Raw genomic sequence first — 22,761 nt, 5'->3', positions numbered from 1 at the left:
GTCTCTATTCTTGGATCTTTGACAGAAGATCTCTCGATGCAGTCTCTGGGGAAAGGTTGCTGGGGGTTTGAACTTCCCTGTCCTCTGGAGACTTTTTATTGGATTAAAATTCAACAGTCAATGAGGGAGGGGTGTGGAGCCTGCACTTCTGCACTTCTGAGTTCTGGAGACTTTTGAGGGATTAAGTTCAGTTTAGTTGGGCTGGGTGTGCTCTGAGGCCAACATCTCCTGTAAGGCTGGAGCAAATATGGAGGATCTCCACAGCTCTGACCAGGCTTCCAGTTCTATTCTCCTTCTCTAGCTCCTTCCCTGCCATCTGTGTTCGACACTCTGAGCTTGGCACAGCCCTGCCTGAAAGGTACACCCTCCAGACCAGCACCCTTGCCTGCCCAGAAGTTCCCTCTGCCTCTGGAGTCTCAGAGCTCTAGATGGGTGGGTGGGGGTAGGGGTGCTGGAACCTTCCTTCTGCCTTCCCCTTAAACCCAAGTGTTTTCAGATTCCAGCTGGGGGAGGGGGGAGAAACGTACCTTTTGAATTGAGTCCAGCAGGAGGGTTCCTTGGCTCTGTCTTGTTGTTAAGTTTGATTTTCAGTCCCCTAGGAGCATTCAGTTTGTGATCGGTAAGGAAGGGTATTCAGAGGTCTGAACTTCTGCTCCTTCTAGGCCTCCATCTTCCATGGGTGGCTGTTGGGTGCTACTGCCATTTCACCTAGAATGCTGCTATGATCTTTAAGCTTGGATTACTACTTGTTCCTTTAGAAAAGATAAAAGATGCTAATCACTCAGGGTCTCAGCTTTTGAGTTTTGAGCTCAGAGGCAGGAAGTATAGATTTCAGTATTCATCTACTTCTATTTCAGAGCTGGATTCCCTTACCCTAACTTGTAGTAACCATTCAATATATTTCTCAAATTCATGTTCAGATCTATAGAAATGAATAGCTGAAGAAAAAAGTTCTAAGGCAACTTGTGCCTTAGAGGTAAATACATTATCTTCTGAAAGCTGTATAGATGTAGTTTTGAATACCTCCCATTTCCTACTTGTGAAATGCTTCACTTATTTTTTTGTAAAGATTTTTTTTTATCAATTACATGTAATAACAAATTTCCACATTAGTTTTCCAAAGTTATAAGACCCAATTTGTCTCCCTCCCATCCTTCCCCCTTCTTGGAGCTGGCAAGAAATTTGATCTGGGTTATACATGTATTGTCATGAAATGCTTCATTTAGATCTGAAATGGCATCACCTTTACATTGTCTCTCTTTGTTCCTTACAACTCTAAACTTTATTGACGTTTAAAAGGATGAGGGGAGGGGAGAACCTTCACAAGCCCTTTGGGAATGCCAGAATTTCCACTCTACTGATATAGCCTTTGAGAATCCAAGGTCACTCACCTCCATGCCACAAAAAGACATTGGAAGATGATTTTGGTGGAAGCATTCCCTGGTTATATCCATTAAATTAGTCATTACAACAAATATTTTATTTATTTCCAAAAAGTCATTTCTTATCTAGTAGGAGTTTGGGAATTTCCCACATGTGTGCTGTTCCCTTCTAGAATTTTAGTTTCATAAGGTTATCAGGAGAAACTGATCAGCATGAAATTCATAGGCACTTGGACAACAGGAAGAGTCTGGAATTTTCTACCAAGATGTTCTGATCACATTCTGAGCTTGCTGATTTGTGTGGTTTGGGGTTTGTTTGTTTGGGGTTTGGTTTTTGTTTTTTGTTTTTTGCTCTGAACTGGGAAGCTGTAGCCAGGGAATTGGGGAATGTTGCATAAAGGAATTGTGGTTTGTGAATAAGGGGAGTAGCTGAGTTTCAATGAGCGAGATATGGACAGGAACACTGGGTGCTTGGTTTTCTTTCCCATCTGTTTCTTAAGAGTGCCCATCTAGGTTTCAAAAATTGATGGAATATCAGTAGAGAGGACTTCACAAGTCATCTTCAAACTAGACTTTATCCAGTTAGAGCTTTTGTCACATTTTTGAACGGCTCTCATAAGAAAAAGGAAATACTATTGTCCCACAGAATGGAAATAAGAGCAATGAGTAAAAGTTGCAGAGAAATAGATATAGATTTAATAAAAAAAAGAAAAATGCCTAGCCATTACAGCTATTCCAAAATAGAATGGGTTATCTCAAGTGGTGGTATATTACTCTCAGTGGAGGTATTCATGTAAAAATTGAATGGGTATTTGTTAGATACCTTGTAGAGGAGATTCTTGTTCAGATATGGATTGGATTAGATGGTCTCTGAGCTGTTTGAAATTCTGAAATTCTGTGATCCAGTCAATTTGATTTGACTCAGTTCAGCATCTATTTGCTCAGCTCTGACTTTCAGCTTCAAGGGAGTTATATCTATTCCCCATAAAACAAAACAGTGCGTTTTAGGTCAGCACGCCCATTAAGCTATGGCTGATTAAAAAGCCCCAAGGTCGCTAGGAGGAAATAACATGGAACATCCAGCACTCAAACTTAAGAGAAGGAGAGGTGAAAAAGAAAACAAGGTCCTACGTCTATTTCCTCATGATGACACGATGATAGCCTCTGAGCAGGAGGCAAGAAATTCCTAGAAGCTAGCTGGAGTGAAACATTTGGCCATAACTTGCCAACTCAACCATGAGTTTCATTTGCTGACTAGACAGTGACCTTCTTGGGGACTTTAAATGCAACAGAATTTGAGAATATTTGCTTTGTCCCAATTGGAACAATGATGGTGAACTTAAACTGTTTTCCAAATTCCTGGTTTTGAAGACATTCCAAATAGACTTGTTAAAGTTTGCCTACATCTGGGAGAAAGCACAAACACATAGCTTTCATGATAATTGTTTGAATATATATATTTCATTTATTTTCTTTTGCTTTTTTTGGTTATGAGTTAAGAAATTATACACAGTTAAACAGAGCTTAGTTTGATCAACTCTATTCTGTCATGCTCATCTCAGGGTCCATTGAATAGAAAGACAGCAAAAAAGATGTAGTTTTCCTAATGGGTGAGGCTCAAGCCAAGACTCTAATTGCATAAAACCACACAATTCACACTCCTAGACTAAAGAAGTAAGCTATGCCACACACAAAAGGGCAGGGCCGGGGAAGAAAGTTGACAGCTCTCTAAGAACCAGAGACAGAGCTTATTGTTTTCCCCAAGATCCCCTTAATATTGGGTGGAATGCAAAACTGCCTATGGGGCTGTGAGATTGTCTAGGATGTGATTCATACTGTATTTTTAAAAAAGCCCTTGCCTTCCATCTTAGAATATTGTGTATTGATTCCAGGGCAGAAGAGCGGTAAGGGTTAGACAATGGGGATTAAGTGACTTGCTGAGGGTCACACAGCTAGAAGTATCTGAGGCCAGATTTGAACCTAGGACCTTCCACCTCTAGGCCTGGCTCTCAATCCACTGAACCACCCAGCTTGGCCCCCTGATTCATATTGTTGAAGAGGAGCAAGACAGTCATTGACACTCTCACTCTATTCAAAACAGCAATAAGCAACGGAAGAATTAAAAAGCTTTTCTATCTATTGGATCCTGCCCTTAAGGAACTTCTAATCAGGTAGCATGAAGAGAACATAGAGGTCATCTATTCAAACTCCCTTCTTTTGGGAAAAAGAGGTTTGTAGAAATGAAGTGATTCATCCAAGATCACACTGTGAGTTAGTGGCAGAGCTGGGACTAGCATCCAATTTAGCTGTCTTCTAGCCCATTGTTCTTTGCACTTCATCAAGGACATGAAGTTAAAACTTCAGATCTTAAAGATGGAATTTCAGATACATGGAAAAAACATTTATAGTAAAAGAAAATTTTATCATATGATATGTTCCCTCCTCCTCCAGTTCTTCTCTAAGTTTTCCATATGGATTTCCAAAATTAATAAAAATGTATTCAGTAGTTTACAAACATTATGTAATTTCATTTTCTCAGCTATGAAATAAGTAGTATAAGTTGTACAAGTTCTGTCATTCTTACTTGACATTTGAGGAAAATGAGGTGTATATGAAATGAAATGTCCAAGGTCATACAGCTCTGTCAGTGACAGAGTTGGAACTCAAACCCATATGTTCTGTCTCAAGCATACTACTCCACATTTGCCCCTGCACATACTTGACATGCTATTGTAATTGCAAAATATACAAGAGAAGGAAGAGGATGTCCATTCCATATTCTCTTTGGGAATTACATCTCCCAGAACCCTGTGTGGAGCTCAGTAGCCTTTAGCATAGAGATGGTGAAACAGAAACAGGGGAGGAAATGCCATCTGATAGCTTGCCCTGATGTTCTTTTCATCTGGCAGCTGTGTTGAAGGACAGCACTCTGAGAATAACCTCTATTTTCAATTTTCATCTGAGTCCTGTGCCAAGGAGCCAGCACTCCTTTACATTGCTGTGCTAAATTGTGAGCAGAGAGACTGATGCTAAGACTGATCTTTAATCCCTGTGCTGTGAGTGAAACTGCTAGTATCCCTCTCCCATTGCACTAAAGATAAATAGTAGAATGACTTTTCAGTCTCTAATCCCTGGAGGTTTAGAGGATTGTAGCTTCAGGAAATAACAGACAGTCTGCTTGCTAATTGATTAAATTCAGAATTGGTTATCTTGCATTCTGTTTTAAAAGTCTTTTACTTTACTCTAATGTTATATTATTCTGGCATAACTGGGAGAAGTTTCACAGAAATGGGTCCTGGCGAGTTTTGTATCAGCCTTTGGCTGTTATGAACCCAAGACTGGCCAATAGGAGGCTATGCGAAGGAGTACAGGTAATACACAAATTGACCAGCGCATCTGCTCCCTTGGAGTATGAGAGTTTCCAGAATTTCAATAGCTGTAACGGAGGGAAGTAATACTGGGTTCTGTGCCTACTTATCTCACTAACTCACCATGTGACCTTTTGAGTCACTCCCACTCTCTAGGCTTCAGTTTTGTCCTATTTTAAATGAGGGAAAATAAATTTGATCATCACTAGACATCCCTTTCATCTCAGACGTTCTCTGTTCCGAGGCTACTTGTAGCTCCGATATTCTAGGTCCTAAATCGCCTTCCAGCACTGGCATCCTATGTTCTCAAGCCTTATGCAAACATAGGCATGTTCACAAAATATTGTCTAGGCCCACGTAAATGTCTCCAGAATTGGCATTTTGTGTCTAATTTTTAAGCTTGGATAATTTAAAAAATCAGTTGTTTTGATTTCTTTAGTCAGATAAATAACAATAATGTCCTTTATGACTGAATAGTCCACAATTTTTTTTAAATACCTAAAGACACCTTCGGTAATATTCTATGCTCTGAGACTTGTTCCAGCTCTGCCATTTTCTGTCCTGATGACGCTTCTGGTCCTGACATGCTATGTTTTAGGGTTTACCTGTCCAGCTCTGTGACTGAATGGACCATAGCTTTCTCCAGGTAGGCTGTAGCCTTGGGGCGACTCTGAGGCGGCTTCTGAGTGGCCTTGTCTGAAAGCTCCATGAAGAGATGAATCTTGCACAAAAATTCCAATCAGCAGCTAGCCTAAAAGAGGAGCAGTAATGAGAAAACAACATGGTATGTGGGCTATGGGGAGGAACCTAGTCAAATATGTGCTGAGGATTCTGCTGAGTGTTTTGGGTCAGCCAATACTATTTGCTTTTTTAAAAATAGGTGCCAGCCAATCATTCCAATGTGCTGTCCATTGTAAACATGATTTGAGCCCAGTGCATTGGGATATTAAAATCCAAAGGGGGCAGGAAAGTAAGGAGAGGGAATCTGTGCCAAGGCTTGGGTGATTGATTGCAGGGAGGGTTAGACTAGAGACTCTCGGACTGGAAGTCAAATTGAGGCTCCCAGGTATGGCCTGAGCACAGGCAAAGGGCCAGGATTAGGAGTTCAGCTCCTATTGGGAGGGGCATGGGAGGGGCAGGCAGGGGAGAGGGGCAGGCCGGAAGCTGATTCCAAGTAAACAGGCTGGGATCAGCCTTTGAGGCATCAGCCAAACCAAGCCAGGGGAAAAACAGGGAGCTGATTCTGAATAAACACGTGTGAGGAGCTCTGTATAGGGGTAAGATGGGGTTAGGGGGAGCCCCAGGCAGGGGAGTTGGTCTGGTGGTAGTGGGTACAAGTCTAGGCAGACAGATGGATTGGCTGCTCCAAAGGGTCTAGCAGAAGGTAGTAGGGGCCCAAATATGGTGTGAGGAAGCTTGAAAGCAAAGTGTATCTACACAGGGAAGCCAGAGGAGATGAAGCACTGGGCTAAGACCCCCCCCCCCCCCAAAAAAAAAAAAGTTCACTGAATTTGCAATAAGAGACTCTGGGTTCAAGTTTCAGCTTTGCAATCTGACAAGTAATGTTCCTTCTCTGGGCTTCAGGTTTCTCTTTTGTAAAACAAAAGAGTTAAAATAGATTAAAGATAAAGTTATACTTGATTCAAGGGATGTTTAACTTGGAGAAGAGAAAGTTTAGGGTAAAGGTGGGAAGGTCATGATGGCTGACTTCCAGTATTTTAAGGACTTTCCTACAGAACAGGGCTAGAACTTGTTCTAGATGACCCTGGAGTACAGGACCAGAATGATATAGACAGAAACAGATGATATAGAGGGGCAGATTCAAGCTTAACGTAAAGAAATCCATAGTAATGTTGTGGAGTATTTTCAATTGTGTCTGACTCTTTGTGACCCCATTTGGGGTTTTCTTGGCAAAGATCCTAAAGTGGTTTGCCATTTCCTTCTCCAGCTCATTTTACAGGGGCAGAAACTGAGTCAATCAGGGTCAAGTGACTTGCCAAGGTCACACAGCTAAGTATGTGGCTGAGGCTGGATTTGAATTCGGAAAAATGTCTTCCTGACTCCTGGCCCAGCCCATCTCCTACCCCCACTCTATCTATCTATCCATGGTGCCACCCCGCTGCCCTTAAACCATAGGAAAAGCTTCCTAAGGGGAGAGTAGGCTGCCCTGCCTCAGGAGGTCCTGCATTCCATCGCTGGAAATCTTCAGAGAGGTCCGAAAATCCCTTGTTGAAGATGCTGTGGTGGTTTGGGGTTTTGTTTTGTTCAATTTTATTGCATTTTCATGTTGTAAAAGATCATTCCTGGTTCAGGATGGGGTCAGACTAGATGGGGTGAAGTCTGAGCTTCACCCCAAATCCAAGATGTCTTTAGCCTTCTAGTAGCTCCTAAATTAGGATATTGAGACTAATGTGTCAGCCCATAATATGTCTCTAGAGCTCAGGAGTCTCCTTTTTTCCCCTTTATCAGATTGTAGACTAAGAACTAAGGAAGGAACAAAACATTTATGTGGTACTTAACAAATACAAACGCATAGACAATCCTTTGACCTCCTGGAGTCTACATACGAATGGAACTATTTTTTTTTGTTGTTTTGTTTTTCCTTAACCTGGTTTGTCTCTGAGGCCCCTTTGGCAGCCCAGGGAGGGAGGAAAAGAAGAATCTCCCTTGCTCTATAAAGGCCTGGGCCAATTCTACCTCAGTGCCCAGTTTGAGTGACAAGGATGTCCTGGAGTTTTTGAAAGCTTGATCTACATCATTCCCATCACTCCCTGCATCATTTTCTTAAATCTAAAACAAAAAATCACAAAAAAGCACACACACACACACACACACACACACTAAATGAAACTGAAATGTTGAGGATTTGCAGACTTCCAAAGTATAAACCCACCCAGAAGAAAGTTTAACCATCAGCTCTCACCAACCCAATGACACCAGCATGGGCTGGATTGAGTCCCTTCTCCTCCTGGAGATACCCCGTGACTCTCAACTCACAATATCTGTCTTTGGTAAATTTCCATGAATCAGAATCTCTAGTCTCTAATGAGAACACAGAGCCGATCCCTGCATTCTGAAAGGTTCTTTCCCATCTTCATTCTTCCCAAAAGGAGAGAGCCTTATCTCCCTCACCAGCCTGGGAGTTCCCTGAGGGCAGGATCAGGGACTAAGTGTTCTCTCTCTTTGCAGCCCTCAAGAGAAGAGGAGGAGGCCCAGCAAAACAAATTAAATCAGTAAGTTGAACTTTATGCAATGAATAGGCAGTGAGTAAGAAAAAACAACAATGAAATTTTTAAACATACAAACCTTCCGCTGAGTTGAACCAAAACTATAAGGTGGAATCGTGTATTCATTCCTTCCACAAACACTTAATTTTATTATGTTTAACTCAGCAAGAGCTGAATGAATTTCAACACACATTTTTGAATAAATAGGCTTTAAATGTGAACTTTATTGTTCTAAGACTGAATCAACCTTTTCTCTGAATTTCTACATGGGTGTATTTGCATATCTTTGGCCTGCTAGTCTCTGGACTTAAAGATTTTCTGTGAAATGGGAGAGGATAGTGAGTGGAGCCCAACTTGAAGTCAGAAAGTCCCAGTTCAAGTCTTGCCTCTGACCTAAAATGGCTTTGTAACCATGAGCAGGACGCTTAATCCCTAAATGCCCCTACATAGTTCTCAAAAACCATGAGCTACATAGGAATTGTTCACCTATACTGGCGAACGGAGTTTCAGAAAGATATTACAGGTTCAGATCTGTTCTGTCCAGAGTGTGCGTGCGCATGTAGTCTTGCAGGCTTCTTCCACTGAAATCTTCTTTGGCTCCCTCATCCAGGCAGGCAGATTCTCTGAAATCCTAGCAGACAGCACTAGTTTCACCTTGGCCATTGGGTGACCTCAGGCAAGGCAAATCTCTCTGGGTCTTGATTTTGTCATCTATAAAATGAAGGAGCTGGACTGTGTGATCCATCCCTAAAGTCCCTATTCTCTTCCTCCACTCTGGCTCCCCTTCTCTGTTTCCTTCATCGACAGAAGACACTTCAGCTTTGTCGTCTGTAAAATGGGGTACAAACAGGGCAGTGGTGATGCTCTGCTGCTGATTAGAACATATATTTCCTAATATAATATATTGATGATATATGATGATGATATATGATGATGAGCACGTAACACGAGCTCATCATTGCTAATCTTGCGGTCTAGTTTAATGTTCAGATTTATTGATGTTTACGTTTAGAAGAAAAAAATAATTTTAAAATGAAATGGGGATAACTATCCTTGCTGTACTTCTCTCCCTGGATAGCTGAAAAAAAAAAGGGAGGTGTTATGATTGTAATCTTTTTGAGATACAGCAAGTCAAAAATGCCAAAGCATGGGAGAGGGAAGCGTTGCCTTGGTTACCAGGCAGGCATCTCCAGGAACTCACCCCAACTGTGGGATCAAAGACCCAGGGGCGCCTCCACACTGTCTTTTGACACTTTGGGCTCATCTCTCCCTAATTTTGTTTGTCAAACACTTATTAAGGACCCACATGTATGTATGTCCATATACATGAAGTAAATATATAAAAGAGGGTTATTCTCTTCTCTTCTCCTACTAAACAAAGGAGATGAGGTGCTAGCAAAGTGTTAACTGGAGGTGATCCCTTCAGAATCTTTCACCCAAAGCAAAAAGCTTTCTCCCTAATGCATCAACAGGGGCCAGGCCTTTGGCCTGGCAGAAAGCAGCCTTGGGTCTGGGGATGGGGCAGCTTTCTTCTTCTCCCCTCCCCTCCTTTCAGGGCTCTAGCCATGGCATCTAGGGATCCACTCAAGAGAGAAAGAGAAGCCATGATTGAAGGAAGGTCCAGAACTAGACCAGAAGCTCTCTCCTAACAGCCCCAGATGCTTAGCTGAGGGCTCTTCTCCATAAGGAGAGAAAGGATGGCAAGGCATTATTCAGAAGTCTCGAGTTGCCTTGTCTATATGTGATCCCTACATGTATAAGTCACTATCATTATAGCCTGAGCCTACTGTCCCCATGGACAATATATGTGTGCGTATATGTGTGTGGGTATGTACACAGATGGTACACATGCATATAGGACCTTGGGCAAGTCACTTAACCCATTTGCTTGGGAGATAGCTAGATGTCTCAGTGGGCAGGGTGCTGGACCCAGAGTCAGGAAGACCTGAGTTCAAATCCAGGTTCAGATGCTTGCTAGCTGTGTGACCCTGAGTAAGTCACTTAACTTTGCCTCAGTTTCCTCATTTGTCAAATGAACTAGAGAAGAAAATGGCAAACCACTCCAGTATCTTTGCCAAGAAAACCCCATGGACAGCATTGGCATGATATGATCCATGGGGGTCACAGAAATCCAGATACAATTGAATGACTGAACAACAACAAATGCATATATACACATGCATATATACAAAAACAGATATATGGACATATATTTATACACACAGATATACATATGTATGTGCGTGTATTTGTTGTTCTTCAGTCATTCCGTCCTGCCTGACTCTTCATGACTCTACACCATATTGTCCATGGAGTTTTCTTAGCAAAAATACTAGAGGAGTTTGCCATTTTCTTCTCCAGTGGATGAAGGTAAACAAAGGTTAAATTACTTGCCCAGGGTCACATAGATAGCAAGCACCTTAGGCTGGATTTGAATTCAGGCTTTCCTGACTCAGGGTCTAGTACTCTTATCTACTGACCCACTTAGCTGTCTCCCTCTGCATGTATACATGTATAGAAAAAGATTATCTATATAAGTACATGTATCTATACATTTATATGTTTATATACAAAAAAGAAAGGGAGAAAGAAAGAGAGAGAAAAAAAAAGAAAGAAAGAGAGAGGGAGAGGGAGGGAGAGAGGGAGGGAAGGAAGGAAGGAAGGAAGGAAGGAAGGAAGGAAGGAAGGAAGGAAGGAAGGAAGGAAGGAAGGGAGGGAGGAAGGGAGGAAGGAAGGGAGGGAGGAGGGAGGGAGGGAGGGAGGAAGGAAGGAAGGAAGGGAAGGAAGAAGGAAAGAAGGAAGGAAGGAAGGAAGGAAGGAAGGAAGGAAGGAAGGAAGGAAGGAAGGAAGGAAGGAAGGGAGGGAGGGAGGGAGGGAGGAAGGGAGGGACAGAAGGACAAAAGGAGTGGGAGAAAGGAAGACTGGTTTAGAAGTGGATTGGTTTAAAACTACTGATTTCATTATGGTCTTCGTTCCACATATGACACTGGGCAAATACCGATCTCTCATTGCTCTAGATGATTCTCTCAGACTTGACGTGTTACAAAGATCAGGCCCTATGTCAATGAAATCCCAGGTCCAGGCTCAGTCCTATACTTTATAAATGTCTTTGCTCTAAGCTAACTATGAAAGTTAAGTTCTCTCATGGGAGTAGGAGGAATGAGTATATTCAATGAAGCTTCCTAAAATCCAAGGAGGTGAGAAAGAGTATCTGTTGGGTAGAAAGAGCCTCTGGAGAAGGGAATACAATAGATGGATAGAGTTTGGTGAATATACAATATGTGCTGAGAGAGTTGTAAAGTTCAATAACTCACAATTCCTGTCCTCTTGGAATGGAGGCATAGATCTCATTCTTTGGGGGCAGCTGGATGCCAAAATGAGTTTTCTTGAGTTCAAATATGGCCTTAGACACTTACTAGCTATACAACCCTAGCCAAGTCATTTAACTCTCCCTGTCTGCCTCAGATTTCTCATCTGTAAAATGAACTGGGGAAGGAATGGCCAACCACCCCAGTATCTTTGCCAGGAAAATCCCAAATGGATCATGAAGAGTCAAACATGACTGAAACAACTCAATAACAACAAATCTTTAGGAGCCTGACTCATTATATCTACCAAGATGACACTTATCTTATTTCATGGCCTCATAAAATGTTAGTAAAATTAAGTCAATTAGTACTTTTATTAATCACCTGCTATGTACCATTCACTGTGCAAGGCAGAGGGCAAAAAATTGGTTCCTGCTCTCAAGGAGCTCACAGTCTAACTGGGAAGACGTGTAAAACTATCTGTTGTTATTTAGTCAATTAGTCGAGTCTGACTCTTGGTGACTTCATTTGGGGTTTTCTTGGCAGAGAAACTGGAGTGGTCTGCCATTTTCTTCTCCAGCTCATTTTACAGATGAGAAAACTGAGGCAAGCAAGATTAAGTGACTTCCTCAGGGTCCCGTAGCTAGTAAGAAAAATTGGAGTTCATCTCAGAGGGAATGTAGGGCCTTACAAGCTAATACAAAGTCACAGAAAGTATTATTGGCAGATCTGGAAGAATCCAGGTCCCCCATTCCTCTAATAACCAGCAATTGTCCCTCCACCGGCACTTCCTCTTGCCAGTGTGCTCCATGCCCCACTACACACCCTACTCAATCTCCTGAGCTATTCTGACTACTCCCAGCAAGAACTTCTGCCTGTCATGCCTATCTATCTTTCAAGGCTCAGCTCAAATGCCCCTTCAGCTGTGAAACTCCCTGATCCCTCGTGTAGCTGGAAAGGCTCTCTCTTCCGTCTGAACCTCAATAACGCTTTCATATGTTATACCTGATTTGGGATTTATTTCTCTACATCTGTACATATCTTTTCTGACTTCCTCCCCATCCTTTACCCCCACAAAGAATGTAAAATGTTATATATATATATACATATATATATATATGTCCATATAATGTAAATTGGGTTTCTGTATATAAAATATATAAAAAAATATATATACATAAACATGTGTGACTATCTATATGTACATGGATATGTATACATTTGTATACATATGTATGGAAAGGTATGCTTCTGATTTATGGGAGCAGGGCATGGGGACTGGTTTATAGCTACTAGTTTTATTATATTACGCTTGTCCTACTTCTGACACATCCTAGCATGTGACCCTGAATGAATCCTAACTTCTCAGTGCTCTAGGCAATATGTGGCTTGTCATAAAGATTATATTCTATGTCACTTATGAGGTATTCCCAAGTCCCTTAAGACTCTGCAAATTCTCCCCAGGAAGGGTAAGACATTAAGTTGCATAGCAGGAAGGGACCCAGGAGAATATCTTAGTTCAATCTCCTCATTTTTCAAATGAAAGGGGTAAAAATAGCTAGCATTTATAGAGAATTTCATATTAAAGCCTCATGACAACCTGTGAAATGGGTTTCTATTATTATCCCTATTTTTAAAAATGAGGAAACTGAGGCTAAGAGACTTTAAGTGATTTGACCAGGATCACATAGCTAGTAAGTATCTGAGTCAGAACTGGAAGCCAAATTTTCCTTATTCTTATGTTTGGCACATTTCTATCCTAAGTACAGTATTCTATTCTATTCTATTCTATTCTATTCTATTCTATTCTATTCTATTCTATTCTATTCTATTCATCTTTCTCATTAACACATTCTGAACATCTAGACCAGTAATGGTGAACCTTTTAGAAGGGCAGACATGAGAAATGTCCTCAGGCATGCATGGAGAGGGGGAGGGGAGCAGCAGAGCTCTGCATCCCTTTAGCTTTCTAGTAATGAATTCTGGCAAATTCTGTGTTGGGGTGATGGTGCATGTGTCCACAGAGAGGGCTCTGAGTGCTCCCTCTGGCATAGACCTAGATGCCACCACGGCTAGACAATGGTTAAGAGCCAAGTCACTTCAACATTTGTTCAACCCAGTGAAATTGCTTGTTGGCTCTGGGAGGTGGGGAGGGAAAGGAGAGGGAAAGAAAATGAATAATAGAAACATAGAAAAATATTTTTTTAAATAAATAATTTTAATTAAAAAAAAGTTGTCAGTTACAAAACATCATTTAATCTAGTATCTGAGACATGATTCGAACTTCTTTCTTCCTGACTCTAGGGTTAAACCTCTATCTGGTGTCCTGTCTGGAAAATGAGAATTAAAGAAGTTAATCAAAATGCTCAAGGTCACATAGCTAGTCAGTAGCAGAGACAAGACTTTAAACCCAGTTGGGACTGTAAAAATTAATTTAATGTACAGCAATTTCAAATATTATATTTTGTAAGATTTATTAATGATCACTAGAAGTAAAAAAATAAAAAAGGTAGCAAAATAAAACCATATGCCCCTGGCTAGTCTACCTGTTCAAACAGCCTGTTCTACCAATGTCCCAATCCAGGAAGGAAAGAGGCCTAGACATGGAACTCCCCACAATTTATCTTCTGTCTATATCAGCATGTAATGACAGGAAGTCAGTGGGTCCCTGGGAAATGTAGTTCAAAGGCACAGGATTTCCAATTACAAAGGAGCTATCCTCAATGTGCCACCATGATCATTATTTAGACCTTAAGAAAGAACTTCAGGATGTACAATGGAAGAACATAGAATGGTAGTTCCAGAAGGGAAGTCTCTTGAAATCCATTCAGACTCTTTATAAATTGAATCCTATCAATGCCCAGAGACTGCATCAGGGGCAGATTGGAGTTGAGAATAAGAGAGAAGAGAGCTCTGCTCTTTTCACTCTCTTTAAGTCCTGTTAGTCTCTTTAGGTTCTTTAGTCATTTGAGGTACTTCATGTAGGGAATGGTAACCTTGCTATATCTTCATTTGAGGAAAAAATGAGGAAACTGAGACCCAGGGACAGAAGCATATCTGTCCAAGAGGGTGATTTCACATTCCATGTTTCTTACTGGATTCTCATAAGATCCCTGTAAGTTTTCAGTGGATCCCAGAGCAAGATCCTGTGGGAATGTTACATGTAAGAAGTACTAGAAGTAAGAGGCCAGGAGACAGCAGACTGGAAAAATGAAGAGACAAAATCCCTCTTCAGAATCATGGATCCCAAGAAAAGCAGAACTAAGACTGATGGAAGAAATGTAAGTTTCAGAGGCTGCTCCTTTTTTGGCTTCATATCTCTAACACAGTGCCTGGCTTAATAAATGATTACTTTATGGACAATTCCTTGTTGATTAATAAATTGATAAAAATTCTGGAAGAATACTTTGGAGGGAAAGTTGAGTTAACTTCCTTGAATTCTCCCTCAAACAATTACTATGTAGCCCATGAAGTCACTAAACCTTTATCAGCCTCAGTTTCCTCATCTGTAAGCTTGGCACACAGTAAGTGATTAATAGGCAGCTGGGTAGTAGGGTACATAGAGTGCTGAGTCTGGAGTCATAAAGCCTTACATTCAAATCCAGCCTCAAATACTTACTAGCTCTGTGATCCTATGATCCTGCCTCAGTTTCCTCATCTGCAAAATGGGGATTATAACAGCAACTACCTCACAAAATTGTGAAGATAAATTTGTAAAGCTCTTAAAGCAGTGCCTGGCACATAGTACACTATATGTAAATGATAACTGTTATTGTTGTTGTTGACTGACAGATAGTAGCCCCTAACTTCCAGGGGTGTTGTGATCATATTTATAAAGTTCTTAGTGCTATGCCTGGCACAGAGGGAACCATATATAAATGTTAATTATTATTGTTGTTGATAACTGTCTAACAAATAATAGCCCTACCTCTCTGGATTGTTGTCCAATCAAAGGAGATAATCTTATGCAAAGTGTTTTGCAAAAAGTTTTAGAGAAATATTAGTTGTTATTGTGTATTCCAAATGAGGAAAAATTCCCTAATAATTAAACCTGCCCCAAAGCAGAATAAGCTGCCTTGGGAGATGGTAAATTCTTCTTAGGCCTGAAATTTTCAAGTAGAGGCTGAAGGATACCCATCTGGAATGCTGTAGGAAAGATTTTTGTTCAGGCTCATCTTGGACTAGACCAAGGATTATTATCTGGGGATCTGTGATGAGCCTGGATGGGAAAAAGAACCCCACTTCCCCCTTTTTATTGATCTTTGGTTTTCTTTGTAATCTGCTGTATTTTATTTTAAACATTTAGAAACAACGCTGTGAGAAGGAATCTGGAAGGCTTCCCCAGAAAGAGTCCATGATCCAAAAAAAGGTTAAGAACCCTTGGCACCCGAAGGTCGCTCCATGAGCCTACTTTTAGCTCTGGAATTCTGTTCTTCTTGGAGGTGAAGAGGGGTGTATGGTAAGAGTCCACCCTTCCATTCCCCACAGTGGCCATTGGCCAGCCCCTAGAGCTGTAGTTCAGTCCCACAGGAGCCTAGTAGTCCATAACTCTCCTTCCTGTTAAGGATGGCTTAATACCTTAGCTGGGGGGCTTTGAAGCAAGCTGGCACAGGTGAACAGAAGTCAGAGCATACCAGACCGCTGAGAGAACCCTCTCCACTTGTACCCCTGCCCTCCTCCCCTACTTCCCACCAGAAAAACATCACCTACCACCCAAGGTAGTATTTCTCATTTGTTTTGCCTTTCCCCCCCTTTTTTATGGGAAAGAATGCCAATTGATCACCCTACCCTCCAGGCAATTGTGTCTGAGAGCAAGGAGGGAGCAAAGGTTTCTGGCTTTCAGTGATCAATCAGCTATTGAGTCTTGAGAGGGACCAGGCCTCAATAGGGAGAACTCTGACCTAAAACCCAGAGATTTGGGCTTCCAGGCTCAATCAGACACCATTTACTAGGTATGTGACCTTGGATAAATAATTTTTAACTTCCTGAGCATCAGTTTGCTTATCTGTAAAATGGAAATAATAGAAATCCCTGTTCTACCTCTATCACCAATAGGAGGTGGGATCAAAAAAGTCTTTTTAATTTTATTCCTATAAAGCAGTATAAGTATGAGCTATTAGTGAAGGCCCAGATCAACTCTGGCCTGTATTATTAAAATAGCTTCCTGGTTGGGTTCCCTGCTTCAAGCCCTGCCCTACTACACAGCCTGTCTACTACTCAGTTGCTAAAGTGATCTCCCTAAAGTGCAGGGCTCACCCAATGGCTCCCTATTACCTCTGGGATCAAATACAAATTCCTCTATCGGGCTTTGGAATTTTAATGCGTTTGTCACTTGGCTTCTTGCCACCTTTCTAGTCTTTTTACTCTTTACACCCCTCACACAGTGTGAGATGCTGTGATCTTCATTCTTCTCATATCCACCATCTTCTGACTGTTGGCTTTTCCTTGGCCTCCTTCAAGGCTCACCTCAAGTCCCACCTTCTACAAGAAGCCTTGTCCTGTCTCTCTATCTCCTTATCTCCTCCTTTCCCTCCCATACTGCTAGTCCCTTCCCTCTAAGATTACCTTCCATCCATCCTATAGATATCATGTGTATACATAGGTGTTTGTGTGACATCTCCCTCATTAGAATGGAAGCTCCTTGAGGGAAGAGACTGTCTTTAGCTTCCCTTTGTATCCTCTGTGTTAGCATAGTGCCTGGCACATAGTAGGCATTTACTTAATAAATACTTGTTGATGAAATCTCCTCAGAATATTGTTCAATCCATAAAAGAAAATGCAAAGAAAGGAAATCAAAGGTTAGTGGGGGAAATGCAGCATTTTTTTCCCATCCAAAGTCTCAGAACCACTGAATTCTATCCCCTGGATAGTCTCCACATGGCTTTTCTTTTTAAACTTTCTTGATCTTCCTGGCAAAGTGCTCTTCTCTCCACCAACCTTCTACAGAGGCAGGGAGTTATAACTGAGCTCTCTCACTAACCCCATATATCACTATATGTATATCTCCTGCCTTCGCTGGACTTCAGCTTGCTCATATGCCAAATGGGGATAATGTGTGCCTCCCCCACCTCCACTTTCCCAACCCCCCATAGAGGAATAAATGAAAGATTGTAGATAAGAGTGTTTAACGTTTTTGGTGGGGAAGCGAGGGAGGAAAGGCTGTCTCTATGTGTTCACACACATGAAGGAGAATCCTTTAAAAAGGCTCCAGTTGGGTCTGAAACCATGCCAGTTTTCTGTAAGATGGCTGAACAAGCATAGGAACTCCCTTGGCATAAGAAGCAGAGACAGTATCAGCCCCAGTGCTGGGCTATAGCTGTCCCATCTCTATGGGGGAGTTGGGAAAAGGCCATGTATTTCTGGGACATCTTGACATGTGAGGAAAGAGCAGTGAAAGAAGGAGGGAGGGAGGGGTTACAACAAGGCATTCTGCAAGAGGAAGGTGAGGTAGACAGTTGGCCCTGCTTGATGGCAACAGAAACCTTTCTGGTGGGTCACATGTCCAAACTAGAGGCAATATTGCACAGGAGCTTGGCAGGGCAAGGTGGGGCAGGAATAGGGAGGATGGACTATTGGGAAGAGCCTGACTCAGGCCTAGACTTAATGAGTGTTAGCAGGACCTCAAGTCTCATCCTGTTCAGTTTTCCTGGAATGACCTTTCTCCTTTCTTCCTCTCATCCAAAATTCACTCTATGCTTTAAGGTGTAGCTCATGCCTCTAACAGACCCACCTTTTCCCTAAAGCCTTTCTTGACGACCTATAGCTCACTGTAGCTAGCCAAAGTACCTCAAGGTCCTACTGTCTTCCTTTTCTTTTCTCTCTCAACTCTTTTGTTAGTTGAATTCATCAGCTGCCATGGAATCAATGACCATTTCTATGTTGTTGAATCCCAGTTCTTTAGATTCTTCCCTAGTCTCTCTCCAGAGCTTTAGTACCACATAACCAATGAGGTGACCAAGGAAGACTCGCATCACAGGTGGGAGGATTTGTTGAGCCTTTTTTAGGGCTGCTCATCCCCCTTTGGTATCTACGTTTCCACCTATCTCTCACCTGCGGTTCAAAGAAGCTGTAGTAGGAACAGTGGCCACACCCCAGTAAAACCACTTTGGCAGATGGGTTAACCCATGGTGAAGGTAACCAATAGCTTCAACCCCATTGGTCAGTTAGAGGGAAGTCTACCCCAAGTATGTGAAGACTTCTTTTGGCAGAAGGGTCTAGTGAGAGCAATTTGTTCCAATGGCCATAAAAGTGTTGAAGCGGGTGCTATGGAGTGCTTCTAACTTGATCAGACATCAAAGAAGTCAAGGTCATCCTAGGCCATCAGCTTTCATCTTGATTCTTGTTTTGTCATTGGACTTAGATGACTCTGGAAGAGAGAGAGTGAGGCTGACAACTTTGTGCAACTCTGCTTCACTTAAATCCAATTCAAGACGCAAGTCAAAACATCACCCCGTGATGTCATTGGTCCTCTTCCAAAATAAAGGACGAACAACAAACAACCAACTGCCTATTGAGCATTTTAAACTGGATATCCTCTAGGCATCTACAAAACAGAACTCATTGCCGCACCCCCCCTTCCTAAATGAACCCCTGTTCCAAACATCTTTATTATTGTTAAGGGCATCATCATCCATCCAGTCACTTGGTTAAAAACCTCAATGTTTTCCTAAGCTCCTCACTCTCACTCATCCCACATATCCAATCAGTTGCCAAATTTTATAATTTCTATCTCTACAGCATCTCTTTAGTACATTCTCTTCCATATTAATCATTTAGCCACCATGTTTGTTTAAGCCCCTATGACCTTTCACCTCTACAGTTGCAATAGCCTTATAATTAGTCTTTCCTACCTCAGTCCTCTCCTTAATCAGTCCTCAACATCCAGTCACCAAAGTAATTTTTTATTGTTTTTTTTCTTGTTTTCTTGGTCTTTTAATGAAAAACTAGCCTAACCTAGATGGCATTGACCATAGGAGATGTTCTTCCTTCCATAAGAGTGACATGGTTAGACCTACTACTCTATATGTTCACTTAATTTATTTATGATTTCACTCTTTATATTTCAGTCATTTACCAATTTTGAATTTATCTTGGTATAGGCTATGAAATATTGATCTAAACCTAATTTTTCCAATGCTTTTTCCCCAAATTTCCCAGTAGTTTTTGTCAAGTAGTGAGTTCTTGTCCCAAAAGCTGTGGTCTTTGGGTTTATCAAAAACTAACTTGCTGAGGTCATTTATCCCTCATTTATTCCATTGATCCACCCTTTTATCTCTTAGCCAGAACCATATTGTTTTGATGATTACTGCTTTATAGTACTGTTTAAGATCTGGTACTCCTAAGCCTCCATTCTTCACTTTTTTTTCATTATTTCCTTTGATATTCTTGATTTTTTGTTCTTCCAAATGAACTTTTTTATATACATGTTTTAATTCTATGAAAAAGGTTTTTTTGGTAGTTTGATAGGTATGGCATCCAATTGTTTAGATTTAGTTTTATTTGTGTGAAAAGTGTTTTGTAGTTGTGTTCATATAATTCTGAGTTTGTCTTGGCAGATAAATTCCCAAATATTTTATATTGTCTAGAATGTTTTAAATGGAGTTTCTCTTTCTAATTCTGGCAGCTGAGTTTTGTTGGAAATATATAGAAATGCTAACAATTTATGTGGGCTTATTTTGTATCCTGCAACTTTGCTAAAATTATTAATTATTTCCACTACCTTTTTAGCTGATTTTCTAGGATTCTTAAAGTATACTATCATATCATCTGCAAAGAGTGATAGTTTAGTTTCTTCATTGTCTGCTTTAATTCCTTCAATTTCTTTTTCTTCTCTAATTGCTACAGCTAGCATTTCTAGTACAATATTAAATAACAGCGGTGATGGTAGGCATCCTTACTTCACTTCTGATCTTATTGGGAAAACTTTTAACTTATCCCTATTTCAGATGATATTGCTGATGGTTTAAAATATGTCCTGTTTATTATTTTGAGGAAGGACTCAGCTATTCTTATACTTTCTAGTGTTTTTAATGGGAATGGATGTTATATTTTGTCAAAGGCTTTTTCTGCATCTATTGAGATAATATGATTTCTGTTGGTTTGGTTATTAATATAGTCAGTTATGTGGATAGTTTTCCTAATATTAAACCATCCTTATATTCCTGGTATAAATCCCACCTTGTCATAGTGAATAATCTTTGTATGCTGGAGTCTTTTTGCTAGTATTCTGTGTGAACTTGATTGTAGGTTGATGGTATTTTAATTGTTTCTTTCTGACTGCTTATAGTATTCTCTCCTTGGTTTGAGGGTTCTTGAATGTAGTTAGATATTATATTCCTGGAAGTTGTCATTTTGAGATTTCTTTCTGGAGTTGATCTGTGGATTCTTTCAATTTCTACTTTATTTTCTTGTTCAAGGATATTTGGGCAGTTTTCTGTGATAATTTCTTATATAATGATGTCCAAGCTTTTTTTTCTTTTTCTTTTTTCTTTTATTATGGCTTTCATGTAGTCCAATAATTCTTAAATTTTCTCTCCTGGATCTATTTTCCAGGCCAGTTGTTTTTTCAATGAGATATTTCCTTTTTCTTTTTTTCCCCCATTCTTTTGATTTTGTTTTATTGTTTCTTGATGTCTCATGAAATCATTAGGTTCTAGTTACTCATTTCTGTTTTTTAAGACCTGATTTTCCTCTGTCAGCTTTTGGGTCTTGTGAAGATTAAATTTAACTCTCCCCTGATTGTAAAAATTAAATTAACTCCCCTGCCCATTTTTAGATTTAATCACCAAAGGTGTAAACTTCTTATTCACACTTGAGTGGGGGAGCTATTCTCTCTCTGATTTTCTTCATTCTTTCTATATTTTTTAAATACATTGTAAATAAATCCCTTTGGAATAAATTAAATTCCTGGCAACACTATTTTAAATATAATCCAGTTAAGGACTAAACTCTCATGCCTGAGAAGTAAGCTTTTGGTCTCACTCTATGCTTGGTCAGGTCAGAGACTACTCAAATTCAAGCCTCGGGCTTACATATAAGCTTTTGGTCTCCTGTGGGATTGATCTTGTCAGGTACACCATAGATTGCCCTGTTTGGGGGTTCTACCATAAGCTTTTGGCAAGAGGATCAGGAACTCTGCCCCCAAAGCCCCACTTTGGGTCTACCAACTGCCCCAAACTGGGATCTATTTCCTTGCCACAGGCCCAGATTGGGACTCCTGGCTTTGCTCTGGGCCCACACAGATAAGGCTGCTCAACACAGACTACCCTGGGCTGGAGTTTCAGACTTCACTGCAGGTTGGAGAGTTTAAGGAGTATGGGTTCATTGGACCTCTATTTGCCCAGGCAGGGTCTCAGGGTCTAAATGTTGGCTTGGAAACCTGGAACAGCAAATGTGGGGTTTGGGGTGTGTGGCTTGCTCTTCACTGCTTACTGTAGCCTTTGCTGTCTATGCCCCCCAGATGTTCTCTGCCTATCTTTTAGGGTTTTCCCCTTCTTGGAAGTTGTTTCACTCTGTCTCCTTCTTGGTTTTTTTTTACTCCTATAGCATTATTTTAAGATTGATTGGAGAGGATTCTCATGTTGACTTTGAGCTTCTCTGCTTCTACTCCTCCATCTTGGCTCCACCTCTTCATCTTATATTTCTAACTAGGCTTGTCCCATGGCAAATGTGAAGGCATGGGAGCTCTGCCCAAATACATCAGTACTATAGCTTTGCTGACCATCTCTTCGATGCTACTGTTAAGTAAAACTCCTTTTCTTAAATGTCAGATAGTCTAATAGTATCTCATTTATATTAAATCTAAAACTGAATTTCTAGATAAACTTGAATTAGGTTCTATCTAAAACATTGGGCATTAGAAGGAATTCAGTATGACCTTGTGGTTGAAGCAGGGAAAAGACTATATGGAAGAAGGGAAATCCCTGAGGAATATGATCTCTTGGTTTAAGAGCCTTATACCTTGTGGCTTCATTTTCTTCCATATTTAGTTATTCATTTCTAGAACTGTCTCAATTGTTTATTGTCTATTTGCTGTTTGGTTTTTCTTTTTCTTTAACTTTTTCTTCCAGTGCTGTCTATGACAGACTTCTTATGCCCCTTAAATCAGGGTTATCTAGTAATCACCTTAGTACCATTTAAGTGGTAAAAGGGCTCAGCCTTTAAGGTCCTGTAGGACCTTGCCACCAAAGTGTGGGCTAAAGTAAAAACAATTCCTTTTAAAGTCTAGGCCATGAAGCCAGGCTAATTCTTCTTCCAAAAAAGAAAGAAACTGCCTGAGAGACTTAACCTGAACAGGAAATTAAGAATAAACCATTAATCTCAGTGGATTGAGAGCCAGGCCTAGAGATGAGATGTCCTAGTTTCAAATCTGGCCTCAGACACTTCCCAGCTGTGTGACCTTGGGCAAGCCACTTGACCCCTGTTGTCTAGCCCTTACCATTCTTCTGCCTTGGAACCAATACATAATATTGATTCC

The 22,761-nt window shown here is 40.8% G+C and overlaps 1 long non-coding RNA gene across 1 annotated transcript in view; it reads left to right on the top strand.

Annotated features, from left to right (window-relative positions):
• Nucleotides 1-7,554: 7,554 nt before the first annotated feature.
• LOC103104083 (uncharacterized) overlaps nt 7,555-22,761 on the top strand; it is an 84,229-nt gene continuing 69,022 nt past the window's right edge. Inside the window, exon 1 of the long non-coding RNA XR_008913435.1 lies at nt 7,555-7,983. This is a non-coding gene — a long non-coding RNA (uncharacterized LOC103104083). The remainder of the gene's footprint in view (nt 7,984-22,761) is intronic.

Source organism: Monodelphis domestica, chromosome 7, assembly GCF_027887165.1.
Source record: "Monodelphis domestica isolate mMonDom1 chromosome 7, mMonDom1.pri, whole genome shotgun sequence".
Taxonomy (NCBI): domain Eukaryota; kingdom Metazoa; phylum Chordata; class Mammalia; order Didelphimorphia; family Didelphidae; genus Monodelphis; species Monodelphis domestica.
Note: the sequence above shows the minus strand (reverse complement) of the source record. Positions and strands in the feature narration are given on the sequence as shown.